Raw genomic sequence first — 12736 nt, 5'->3', positions numbered from 1 at the left:
TCTACTCTGCCATCTTGGCTCTGCCTCCTAATTGGGAAATTCTTAACAAAATAAATAAAAATGTTTTAAAAACAAGAAAAATATTGGACTTCTGACTTCACCAATGCAGTGGACTTCTGAGGAGGAACTTCTTCTACCAATGCATGCCAACATTTCACTCCAAATTAGAGTTAAATGGTACACTCAGATGTTAAGTGATAGTCCAGAATCATGCAGCATGTATGTGTTAGAGGACCATTTGAACCAAGGTATATTTAATCCCAGAATCCTGGCAGTTAGTCATCTTGGGACACTGTTGTAATTTCCTATACATGCTGGACTTTTCTTAACCCTTAAGTAGGCCCTTTTCCCAATGTTCCTACTTTTTTTCACCTCTGAACACACTTTTCACTGTAACTGTATGACACCGCATTTATCACCACCTATATTATTTTAACATGTCATTTTATGTCAAATGATTGGTTTACCTCTTTGTCACTTAAATTATCAGCCTTCAGTGGGAAAAATCTCTTAGGTTTGTGGCTGACTTTGTGATGTTCATTTAAACTATAAATATTAATAAACTGAACATTAGTCTATAGTATCAGTTTTACAGCTGTCAGGTCATTCAATTCTGTCAGGATGTTGAGCTGGAAGAATATACTTTGCTCTGCCTTCTTTCATTCTTAAGGTCTATTAGAATTAAATCTAGGAATTTTCCTTCTGTAAGGAATCATCAAAGTAGAAAAATTTCACATAGAGGGAGATTAACATCCCTTGGGTTCCTAAACTATGTATTTTGATAAAACCCAAGGGAAGAAAAATGTCAGAACTTCAAACGTAATAAAGTTTTATGAGTGAGGAAGAAACCATGACAATATAGCTTTATTACCCAATGAGTGACTGCTGAAATTGTGTTGTTTGAGCTGTGTATCTCTTAATTCTGTGATTAAAGTTGGGATTGAGAGGTTCTGCATAATTAAAAAAATAAGAGTTATCTAGTTTGTTTAAAGCAGAGCAATATAAAGAACTCAAGGCAACATCACACATGTCCTGAGGGGATGGACTCACACTTACAACATAAATCAGGCTTTAGCAGAGGTTCAGGATAGTCAGTAGAACAAAATGAAGTGGAAATATGAAGCAGAAAGTGTTACTAATATCGAATGAATGGAGGAAAAGTATTTATTAAATGCTTACAGCATTTCTTCAGTAGAAAATGGGCTAACTTATTAACTCATTCAAGAATTAGACATTGATTAATTGACAGTTGGAAGGGACCTTGGAGGCTGAGTCCAAACTCCTCATTTTATAGATGAGAAAACTGAGGCCCAGAGAGGTTAAGTGATTTTTGCTGGGTTGCACAGCTAGGATATGTCTGTAGCAGAATTTGAACCCAGATCTTCCTGGCTCCAAGTCATTGTGCCACTACTTCATCTTGTTGAAATGGGTATTCGTTGACAAAATCTTTTTATGAAGAGGGAGAGAAAAAAGGCAACTAAGAAAAATAGAGAGATTATCAAATTACTTAGAACAGTAAAATACCTGTAGGCATTTTAGATTCAGCATGAGCATGGGTTCACAGAAAGTAAAAGGACATCAGTATACCAAGTTTTGCTGATTCTACACCCAACTGCACCTCTAGAATTCATCTCTTTTTCTCAACCCGCAAAATCTGTACCCTAGTTTGGGTTATTATCACCTGTCACCTGGAATTAGCAGTGATTTTTATACTGTGGGTCTCCATGATTTGGCAATAGTAAAAGGTTTCTGAACATGCAAAGACCAAAAATTAATTAAAAAGTAAACAAGTAACAAATCCAAGGTGTTTCTGGTAGCACTTGCCCTTGCAGCTTGGAGCAACTTCACTGCAGCCTTGGTTCTGAACACAAAGGAAGTACACTTTGCACTGTGCATGCCTTCAGGCCATATAACACCAAGAACTAACCCTAAATTCCCTATGGGCAAACTTGAGAAAGGGTCGTGAGTTCTTGACCCCTATAGTACTTCCATCTATTTCGTTAAGACTGCACGGTTTAAGAAGCACTGACTTGAGTACTGGGATGTTAAGTGATGTTCCCCAGGGTCACACAACTAGTAGGGGGCCAAAGGTGGGATTTGGAACTGGTTATTCTTACCTCTGACCACTCTGTTTCATAATATAACTAAGGGTGCTGTGGAGGGGTGTGCTGGTAAATGTCTAACAACTAACTTTACAAAAAGACACACCTGGCTTTTATGTTTAATCTGAATTATTACCTTTGTCTCCATCATTTTGTTAAGTCCAAAACTAGTCAACAAAACAATATATCAGTCCCAGATTTGTAGAGTTTGATGATTTCTGAAGTGTAAATGCTCACACTGAAAATGTAACAATTGGCCCTGAGCTGATGAGTACTGGTTGCAGCCCAATCCTGCATTGATGTCAAAATTTACATGAAATTAACTGCAAAGGGACAGCTGGGTCATTTAGTTTGAGACATAAAGAGACATGAAAAGGGTGATATATGGGAATACTTGATGGTAACAGTCACATTGCTCTGCCCTGAAGAGATATGACATGTCTCCTAGTCTCACTCTCCTGGCATGATAGAATTTTGCCAGCATGTCATTTTAAAGGCTAGTTTCCAGACACTAGAGTGGATAGCTTACTTTACTATGTTTAAATATAACACCTGAAGGCCACTTCAGTGTGGATGGGAGCCTGGTGCACTGATTCTAACTATGACCTACAGCTGCTCCCCCTCTACCTCAGACACCTCACTCTTCTCCTTTCCTTGCTCCACTAGTGTAGTGCCAACATGATATTCACAGCGCCTAAGGCAGCCATGAAGATGCTGGCACAATTCTGAATTGTGAAATACAAAAGACTCTCCACAAGGAAGACAGAACCAAAACATTTAATCAGACACTAGAAAGCCAAATCCAGCATAATCTGTACAAAATCACAATGCGGAGGGCACTACCATCCCCAAGCCATCCCCCTGCTAGGCTTCCCACAAACCAGCTCTATTAGACAAATCACAAGCAGGCCCCCTTAAACAAAATCACAAACAAGCTCTTGCACTCATGCTAGTCAGCTACCTGCTTGCCTGCATACTTCCTAGCTCTGACTGCTCTCATGACCAAATTTACTCTTAGCTCTGCCTCTTCCTGTTCCATCTCCTTAAGCAAACTCCTCCCTCTACAGACTCATGTGACTCAGGCTTCCATGTGACCCAGGCAAGTCACATGGATCTATTAATAAATAGGAAAGATCTTGTCATTTAAATTACCATTGTAACTAGCATCCCAAGCAATACAATTGTCTAATTCTCAACAGGGAATTTGACCAATGTTGAAAGAGATTTGAGAGGTGGTTTGCTATAGTAGGATGACTGTTGGCTTTGAAGTTGGAAGATAATGGTGGAAACCCCAGCTCTGTTATTTACTAGCTTCATTACCTTGAGCAAGTCACTGAACTTTTGAAAACCTCATGGATTCACTGTGAGCAGAGTATCTTTTGAACTAGAAAATACAATATAAATGCAAAATGATGATGATGATGATGATGATGATGATGATGATGATGATGATGAAGATGATGGCTAATGGAGTTCAAATAAATGGGCAACTAGTAGATCTAGAAGGATTTTTAAACAAAGGAATTGAAATTGGGGTTGGGAGGGGTTGATAAACAACTTGACCGTGATGGAAATGTCCAAAAATAATGCCACTTGTTTTGAGTAAGGAAAGAAGACAATTAAGACTTAATATTCTGATCTCTCAGGGCTAGCTGGAAGAATATTTTCTGGGGTATTTGTTTTATTTCTTAATTCTGAACTGTACATATACACATATTCTATGTATATATAATCATACATATGTTATTGATGCATTTTGTTTTTACATCACATTTATTTTCTGATTTGCCTTTTCCCTTGTTTTTCTGCCCCAATCTTCTCTTATAACAAAGAAAGGTAGTTAAAACAAACAACATGGGGACTTGGTCTGACAATATATGTATATTCTATACCTACAGCCCCTCACCTCTCCAACAAGAGGATGGAAATGCATACCATTCCCTGAGGCCACAATTGGTCATTAAAATCACATGGAATTTTACTTCAGTAAACACATCTTGAAGAAACTTGTAAACAGTCATTTGTTTCCAGGATGGCCTGGAAACAAAAACTGTGCAGTAGTAATGGGTGGTTGGGACCTGTGATTTTCTCATTGTTCTAGCTCTCTAAGTGAGGGATCCCTTTACTGATGCAGATCAGAAATGCCTTGGTAACTCTCTATCATGTAGTAGAGAATTCACTGGGACATGAAAGGATCAGTGACTTGTCCAGGGTCATACAGGTAGTGTGTGTCAGATGTAGAACTGACTCCCAGGCTAGTCTGTTATCTGTTACTGCTTTTTGCAATTGTATTGTTTCTATCCTTGTTGTTGTTAATAGTTCACATTTATGGAAACTTAAGGTTTAAAAAGTTTTGTGTCCATTACCTCATGCAAGCCCCACAATACTCCAAGGAATTATTATTATAGCAACATACCCCTATTCAAGAAAGCTTCTTTTTATTCACTCATGTCCAACCCTTTGTGATACCAATATTGGCAATTGATTTTCATGGCAAAGATATTGGAGTGGTTTACCATTTCCTTCTCCAATGGATTGAGACACATACAGGTGAAGTGACTTGCTCAGCTTCACACAGCTAGTAAGTGTCCGAGATTGGATTTGAACTCAGTTCTTCCTGACTCCACGTGCAGTGCTCTATTCACTGAACAACCTAGAAAGCTTACTTACCTCCACTTCAAAGCCTGTGTCACAGTCTCTGAAGTCCATTCCAAAATCCAGGGCCTTGAGTGAACTGACAGATGACAGCCTGCGTGGTGTCCTGGGTCTGTTAGTAGCTGTATGACCTTGGATGAGTCACTTCCAGTCTTTGAATCTTAATTTCTCCATTTGGAACAATGAGGTATCTGGATGACTAGATGATCTCTATGATCCTTTCCAGATCTATAGACTCTGGCCCACTCATTCTTGAATCAGTGAAAAGGGACAGGATGGGAACCAGGTTTTCAGTGGAAGCAAACACAGTAAGAGGAAGTATGTGCTCAGTCCTTGGTGTAAACTAAATTGGAGGCTAGATTAGTATGCCCTCTACTAGGATTAAGCCTCACAGCTAAGTTGATTGCCCAGCCTCCAGGTACAATTCAAGACTCACCAGGAATAAAACTGTTCAAAGCAGTAGATATGAGTCTGGTTCTTAGTAGATTAGTCCACTAAATTCTAGAATATTGAGAATTTATATTTACCAAACAAAAGAATTTATGATATGACATCATCATCATCATCATCATCATCATCAGCAGCAGCAGCAGTTATTTGTGTACCACTTTAAGGTATATGAAGTACTCTTGACAAAGGACCCAAAAGTCAAGTAACTGGTTGAGAAAATGCCCAAAAAAGGGGAAAAATGAGACTATAGAAGGTTACTTTCTTGGTGAACAGGTATTTTGTCTCATCCTTTTGGATGAGGAAGAACAATGCTTACCATCAGGGGAAGACATAAAAATCAAAGCTTCTGCATCCCAAACATCCAAAATAAATATGCAATGGTCTCAGGCCATGGAAGAGCTCAAAAAGGATTTGAAAATCAAGTAAAAGAGGTGGAGGAAATATTGGGAAGAGAAATGGGAGTGATGGAAGAAAATAATGAAAACCGAGTCAACAATTTGCTAAAGGAGACCCCAAAAAAATGCTGAAGAAAATAACACCTTTAAAAATACACTAACTCAATTGACAAAAGAGGTCCAAAAAGTCAATGAAAAGAAGAATACTTTAAAAAGAAGAATTAGCCACATGGAAAGGGAGGTTCAAAAGCTCCCTTTCTTAAATAATTCTTTAAAAATTAGAATGGAAGAGAAGGAAGCTAATGAATTTATGAGAAACGAAGAAATTTTTAAAAAAACAAAAGAATGAAAAAATGGAAGAGTGAATGTGAAATATCTCATTGGAAAAACAATTGACCCTGGAAAATAGATCCAGGAGAGACAATTTAAAAATTATAGGACTACCTGACAGCCATGATCAAAAAAAGAGCCTAGACATCATCTTTCATGAAATTATCAAGGAAAACTGTCCTGATATTCTAGAACCAGAGGGCAAAATAAATATTGAAAGAATCTACCAATCACCTCCTGAAAGAGATTCAAAAAGAGAAACTCCTAAGAATACTGTAGCCAAATTCCATAGTTCCCAGGTCAAAGAGAAAATATTGCAAGCAGTTAGAAAGAAACAATTCGAGTATTGTGAAAATATGATCAGGAACGCACAAGATCTAGCATCTTCTACATTAAGGGATAGAAGAGCTTGAAATATGATATTCCAGAAGTCAAAGGAATTCGGATTAAAACCAAGAATCACCTACCCAGCAAAACTGAGTATAATACTTCAGGAGAAAAAATGGTCATTCACCGAAATAGAGGACTTTCAAGTATTCTTGATGAAAAGACCAGAGCTGAATAGACAATCTGACTTTCAAACACAAGAATCAAGAGAAGCATGTAAAGGTAAACAGCAAAGAGAAGTCATAAGGGACTTACTAAAGTTGAACTGTTTACATTCCTACATGGAAAGAAAATATTTGTAACTCATGAAATTTTTCTCAGTATTTGGGATTACACACACACACACCTACACTCACACACACACACTAACACGTACACAAATATATACATATATATATATATATATACATATATATATATATATATATGCAGAGAGAGAGAGAGAGAGAGAGAGAGGGAGAGAGAGGCAGGCACAGGGTGAGTTGAATGGGGAGGGATCATATCTAAAAAAATAAAATTCAGCGGTGAGAGAGGAATATATTGGGAGAAGAAAGGGAGAAATGAAATGGGGCAAATTATTCACAAAAGAGGCAATAAAAAGCTTTTTCAATGGAGGGAAAAGGAGGGAGATGAGAGGGAAAAAGTGAAGCTTACTCTCATCACATTTGGCTCAGGGAAGGAATAACATGCATACTCAATTTGGTATGAAAACCTATCTTACACTACAGACAAATAGGAGAGAACTGGATAAGCAGGGTCGGGAAGATGATGCAAGGAAGGGCAAATGGGAAGAGGGAACAATTAGAAGGAAATACCTTTGGGGAAGGACAAGGTCAAAAGAGAGAATAGAAGAAATGAGAGGCAGGATAGGATGAAGGAAAATATAGTTAGTCTTACACAACATGATTATTAAGAAAGTCATTTGCAAAACTACACATATATAGCCTATATTGAATTAGTTGCCTTCTTAGTGGGGATGGGTGGAGAGGGAGGAAGGAAGAGAAGTTGGAACTCAAAGTTTTAGGAAGACATGTTGAGATTTGTTTTTGCATACAACTGGGAAATAAGAAATACAGGTAATGGGCTATGGAAATTTATCTTGCCCTATAGGACAAGAGAGAAGTTGAGGATAAGGGAAAGGATGAGTATTAGAATGGAGGGCACATTGGTGGAAGGGGTAATCAGAATGCTTGGCGTTTTGGGTGGGAGGAGGGGAGAGAAGGGGAGAAAATCTGCAACTCTAAATTTTAAGGAAATGAATATTGGAAGCTTAAAATAAACAAACAAACAAAACAAAACAAACTATTTTTGCATCATTTGAGTGATGCTCTATCGTGTATTCCTACACTGGTTTTCATTTGTCCAAGGAAGCTAAGTTTCACAATATGACAGTAACCCAGCAGGGCATGGGATAGGCTAATATTATAGTTTAAGACATATGGACTTTTTGTGGAACTTATTTATTTCTTCAGCTCCACTTATATTTCCATATTTAATGAACATGTACAGTTTACTTTGTGATAGAAAGTGGCATAAGAGAGTCATCAAGGTTTTTTCATGCAAAACATATTTCCCTGTATTAGCCATATTTTTTACAAAGCAAGAAAAATAATGAACTTTGCACTCAAAGTTCATCAATTCTCTCTATGTAGGTGAAGAGCATTGTTTTCATCATGTTTCCTATGGAATTGTCTTGAATAATTGTATTGATCAGAGTAGCCAAGTCTTTCATAGTTGATCATCACTACAACATTACTGTTCCTGCGCACAGTGATCTTGCCGTTCTTCTCACTTCACTTTGCATCAACTTCATATAGGACTTGCCATATTTGTCTGAAACCACCTCCCTTGTCACTTCCCACAGCACAACTGTACTTTTCACAATCATACGTCACAACTTGTTCAGCCATTCTCCAACTGATAGGCATCACCTCAATGTCCATACTTGATTACCACAAAAAGAGCTGCTATAAATATTTTTGCATGTATAGGTCATTTTGCTTTTTCTTTCATCTCTTTGAATTACAGACCTAGTAGTGGTATTGTTGGGACAAAGAGTAAACACAGTTCTATAGCCCTTTGGGACAATTCCAAATTGTTCTCTAGAATGGTTTCCAGGTCAGTTGTTTTTCCAATGAGATATTTCACATTATCTTCTATTTTTTTCATTTTTTTTATTTCTTGGTTTCTCATAAAGTCATTAACTTCCATCTGCTCCATTCTAATTTTTAAAGAATTATTTTCTTCACTAAGCTTTTGCACCTTCTTTTCTATTTGGCTAATTCTTCTTTTTAAAGCATTCTTCTTGTCATTGGCTTTTTGGGTCTCTTTTGCCATTTGAGTTAGTCTATTTTTAAAGGTATTAATTACTTCAGCATTTTTTTGGTCTTCCTTTAGCAAGTTGTTGACTAGCTTTTCATGATTTTCTTGCATCGCTCTCATTTGCCTTCCCAATTTTTCCTCCACTTGTCTTTCTTGATTTTCAAAATCCTTTTTGAGCTCTTCCATGGCCTGAGGCCATTGTATTTTTGTTTTGGAGGTTTTGGATGCAGAAGCCTTTACTTTGATATCTCCGTCTGATGGTATGCATTTTTATTCCTCATCTAAAAGAATGAAAGAAAATACCTGCTCACCAAGAAGGTAACCTTCTATTGTGTTATTCTTTTCCCCTTTTTTGAGCATTTTTCCTGCCAGTTACTTGACTTCTGAGTTCTTTGTCAAGAGTAAGGTATACTCTGGGGACTTGTAAATTCTCAGTTCCTCCAAGGTGGCACAATCAAGGGAGAGGAATTATTCCTGTCCTAACTTGCACTCTACTCTGGGACCAACTACAAGCACTCTTTTCTTCAAGTAGAATTCCCTCTCAGAAGCCTCTGCCAGCTACACCAGCCAGTGCTCCTCCTCATCCCAGGACCACTACTCAGGGCTGAGATTCAGATCAGCTGCTCAATTCCCCTAGGGTATTTAGTCCAGGGCTCCCTCAATAGAAGCTGCCACTTCCTGGGGCTGGGACTAGACCACTGTGTCCCCTTCTCACCCAAGTGAAAGTGTTTTCTCACTGACCTTTGAAGCTGTCTTTGGTGTTTGTGAGTTGAGGGATCTGGGACCCGTAGCTGTTGCCAGTGGCACCTTGAAGCCTGTTCCAGTCCTGTCCTTGTCATGGCATGACCAAGGCCGGGCTGCACACTGCTCCCCACCAGGTGCAACAGACCTTTTCTGTAGACTTTCCAGGCTGCCTTGGGCTGGAAATCTCTTTCACTCTGTCATTTTGTGGCTTCTGCTGGTCTAGAATTTGCTTAGAGTCATTTTTTACAGGTATTTTATGGGCTGTGGGAAGAGAGCTTCTAGAGATGAGACCTTCTACTCCTCCATGTTGGCTCTGGCCCCAAAATTGGTCATTTCAATGCCAATGGGGAAGGGGGTGATAAAGGAGAAACTAACGATGGCTCTAAGCAACTAAGAAGAAACGATGGATCTTAGCCAAGGCCATCTCTACCACCAAAGAAAGAACACCATTTAGTGGATGAAATTTTTCATCTTTTTGACTAACAGGATTCTTGCTATTGAATGTCCTTTGTCTTTGCCCTCAGCATCTAAATGAAACTCAGGCAAGGGTGCTGCATGGTTTGTTTACAAAAGCACACCCCTAAAAGACTCTGCAGTCTGGAAGAAAAAAACAAATACTTATTTTAGGCAAGTCTTAGCTGGAGTCCCCTGTAAGTCAAATTTCATTCTGAAGAAAATGCTGCACCTGACTCATAAACAGAAGAAAATAGAATATTATAAAGCAAATTCTGGCAAACTCCAAAGATGAGCAATGAGACCAGGATTGGGGGAGGACTAAAAATAAAAGTTTCACACTGCTCCTTTAAAGAGAAAGGAATCGCAAAACAACAACGAAATGTCATCCAACCCTGAGCACAGCAGTATTTCTCTAGTATGCAGCACATTCATCATTCTGACAGCCCCTAACTTGATAAAGGCCTTTTTTCTCATTATGTAGCTTAAGGGAGGGAGAAAGGGAGTGAGAGAGCGAGGGCGAGAGTGAGAGAGAGAGAGAGAGAGAGAGAGAAAGAGAGAGAGAGAGAGAGAGAGAGAGAGAGAGAGATGCAGAAAGGGAGAGAGAGAAAAAAGGAAGAAAGGATGTTGGGGGAGGGATAGACAGACATCATTCTCCCCAAGGGCTCCGATGATTGAAAAACAGTTGGCCAGATGGGCTAGGCTTATTTTCAGAACAACATGTATTTTCTTTCTTTATGCTCAGAAAACAGGAAAGTATCTTGGGGAAAAAAAGTAGGTGGTACCTTCAGTGGGCACAAAGTGTCCTATGAGGTCAAACCTCTAAGGATATTTTACCAGTTTCTTGCTAGAGTGAGTGGGTTTTTTGTTGTTGCTGCTGTTGTTTGTATGTGAGTGTGTATATGTGTATGTGTGTTTAACTGTCTCTAGAACCTCTGGAGTTGGAGAGCTGGATTCAGAATTGTGAAGAAGGGAGAGAATGTATTTGAACGTCTTGGGGTGCATTGCGCAATACTTTTAATGATTCTGGAGATGTCAATAGCTCATTTTTTAACATGCATCTTAGAGATGCTATATAGCTGTGACTCATGGAGCAGCATGACCCTGGGAGAATCAAAATGGCAGAGGACCCAAAGGCCAGTAGAATGACTCACGGTAGGCATAAACAGTGTGTAGCAAATTCTCTGTGGTGATATGGACATTATAAGTAGCATGAAAGATGTTACCAAAGACATGTAATAACGGAAAGGTAGATTGGCCAATTACATAGTTAACAGTGAGAGATAACAGTGGATCTCACAGTTGTTACACTTATATCCTCAAGATTGTAGCTAGCATGGTGTCAAGAAGACCTGAATCTGGGGTACAGATAAAGAAAAAGAGTACGGTAAAGTCACAATTACTACAAATAATGAATCATCTGAAATAGTCCCAACTATCTGAATTCACAGTATTAGAAATTATAATTATGTGAACTATGGTAATTGGTTCCAACCTCATGGAAATGTTCTGTGCCCATTCAAATAATGTGACTGCTTCAGAGGATTCTTCACTTATACTACAGGAAACCTAGTTATATCACAGTTCAAAGAATCACAAAAATTCCCAATCCAGCTCTGTACACCATGACCTCAACAGCACAGTTCACAGATGAACTTTCTCTTGGATCCCAAAATGCTCACTCATATCTGGCCACTGAGCATTCCCAGAATGACTGTGCCATCTGAGAATCTCATACTCTTCTGGTTTTTATTGCTAGCTATGTGACCTTGAACAAATGATTTCCCCTCTCTTCCTTATTTGTTAAATGAGGGCATGGAATTAGCTAACTTCCAGCTATTTAACCTTTCATTAAAATAGTTGTTGGAAATTTTGATGCTTTTTTTAAAAAAAAAGTAGACAGCCTTATTCTCACACTTCTTTCTTGTGTTGGCATTGCCAGCTAATATAGCTGAGAAGACATATTAGGCAAACAAGCCAGGGAATCTTGCCTGAAAAATCAGGGATCAATCTCAGTACTGGGAAATGTCAAAAGCAGAATTAGGGATTAATATTACTATAACAATTTAAAGCTCATGAAAACAAATTTGTTCAGGACAAAAAAAAAGATTGTAGCTATCAGAAGAAGTCAGCCTGTGCACTGAGTAGGTCTTTGAGGAATTTAGGGAAAGACACATGAATAAGAATCTCTCATGATGGAGTGTGTACATGTGCATTGCACATGATAGGTGACAAGTATTGAATGACTGAATGAATGTCTATTTCAGTAGCTACATAATAGACATTCCCACCTCCTCTTTAATGCTTAGGATGCTTTAATGCTTCCCTTTAGGATGCTGGGCAGTCAACCTTCCTCTATCTCAGTTTCCCCATATATAACATGAGGGTGCTGGACTAGATGACCCCACCACTTTCAGATATGGATCTATGAGTTCATGATCTTAAGATCACTGATGTTTCCCTCCTCAGATGGTAAAAACTTTTCCCACCTTACCTAGCACCTTGTTTTTAACTCCTTAGAGCATTACTAGACAGTAAACTTCATAAAGGCAGGGCTCATGCTCTCTCCCACATTTTTATCAACCCTAACCACCCCACCTTGTTCTGCATCGTGCTCTATACAACACGTACTTAATAAATACCTGGTAAATTTTATCTTCATTTTCTGAAATTGGATATCCTCTGGAACATAATCAGATACTTGAAGACAGGCAGGACAGCTGTTTGATTCCCTAATCTTTCACAGGCCTATTGGAAATTGCACAGTATCTAGATGCAATAGAAAGAGTTCCCAATTTGTAGTCTAAGGACTAGATTCAAATTCTAATTTAACTGCTTTCTCTTTCTCTGACTTTTAGGCAAATCACCTCTCTTGGCCTCTGTTCGTTTTAAAGGAAA

At 38.6% G+C, this 12736-nt stretch overlaps 1 long non-coding RNA gene across 1 annotated transcript in view; it reads left to right on the top strand.

Annotated features, from left to right (window-relative positions):
* The window catches only part of LOC140516438 (uncharacterized), a 247288-nt gene extending 241938 nt beyond the window's left edge, over positions 1-5350 (top strand). Inside the window, exon 3 of the long non-coding RNA XR_011971363.1 lies at positions 5339-5350. This is a non-coding gene — a long non-coding RNA (uncharacterized lncRNA). The remainder of the gene's footprint in view (positions 1-5338) is intronic.
* The last annotated feature ends 7386 nt before the right edge of the window (positions 5351-12736 follow it).

This window comes from Notamacropus eugenii, chromosome X (assembly GCF_028372415.1).
Source record: "Notamacropus eugenii isolate mMacEug1 chromosome X, mMacEug1.pri_v2, whole genome shotgun sequence".
NCBI classification, from domain to species: domain Eukaryota; kingdom Metazoa; phylum Chordata; class Mammalia; order Diprotodontia; family Macropodidae; genus Notamacropus; species Notamacropus eugenii.
The sequence above is the reverse complement of the archived record's forward strand: the minus strand, read 5'-3'. Positions and strand labels throughout refer to the sequence as shown.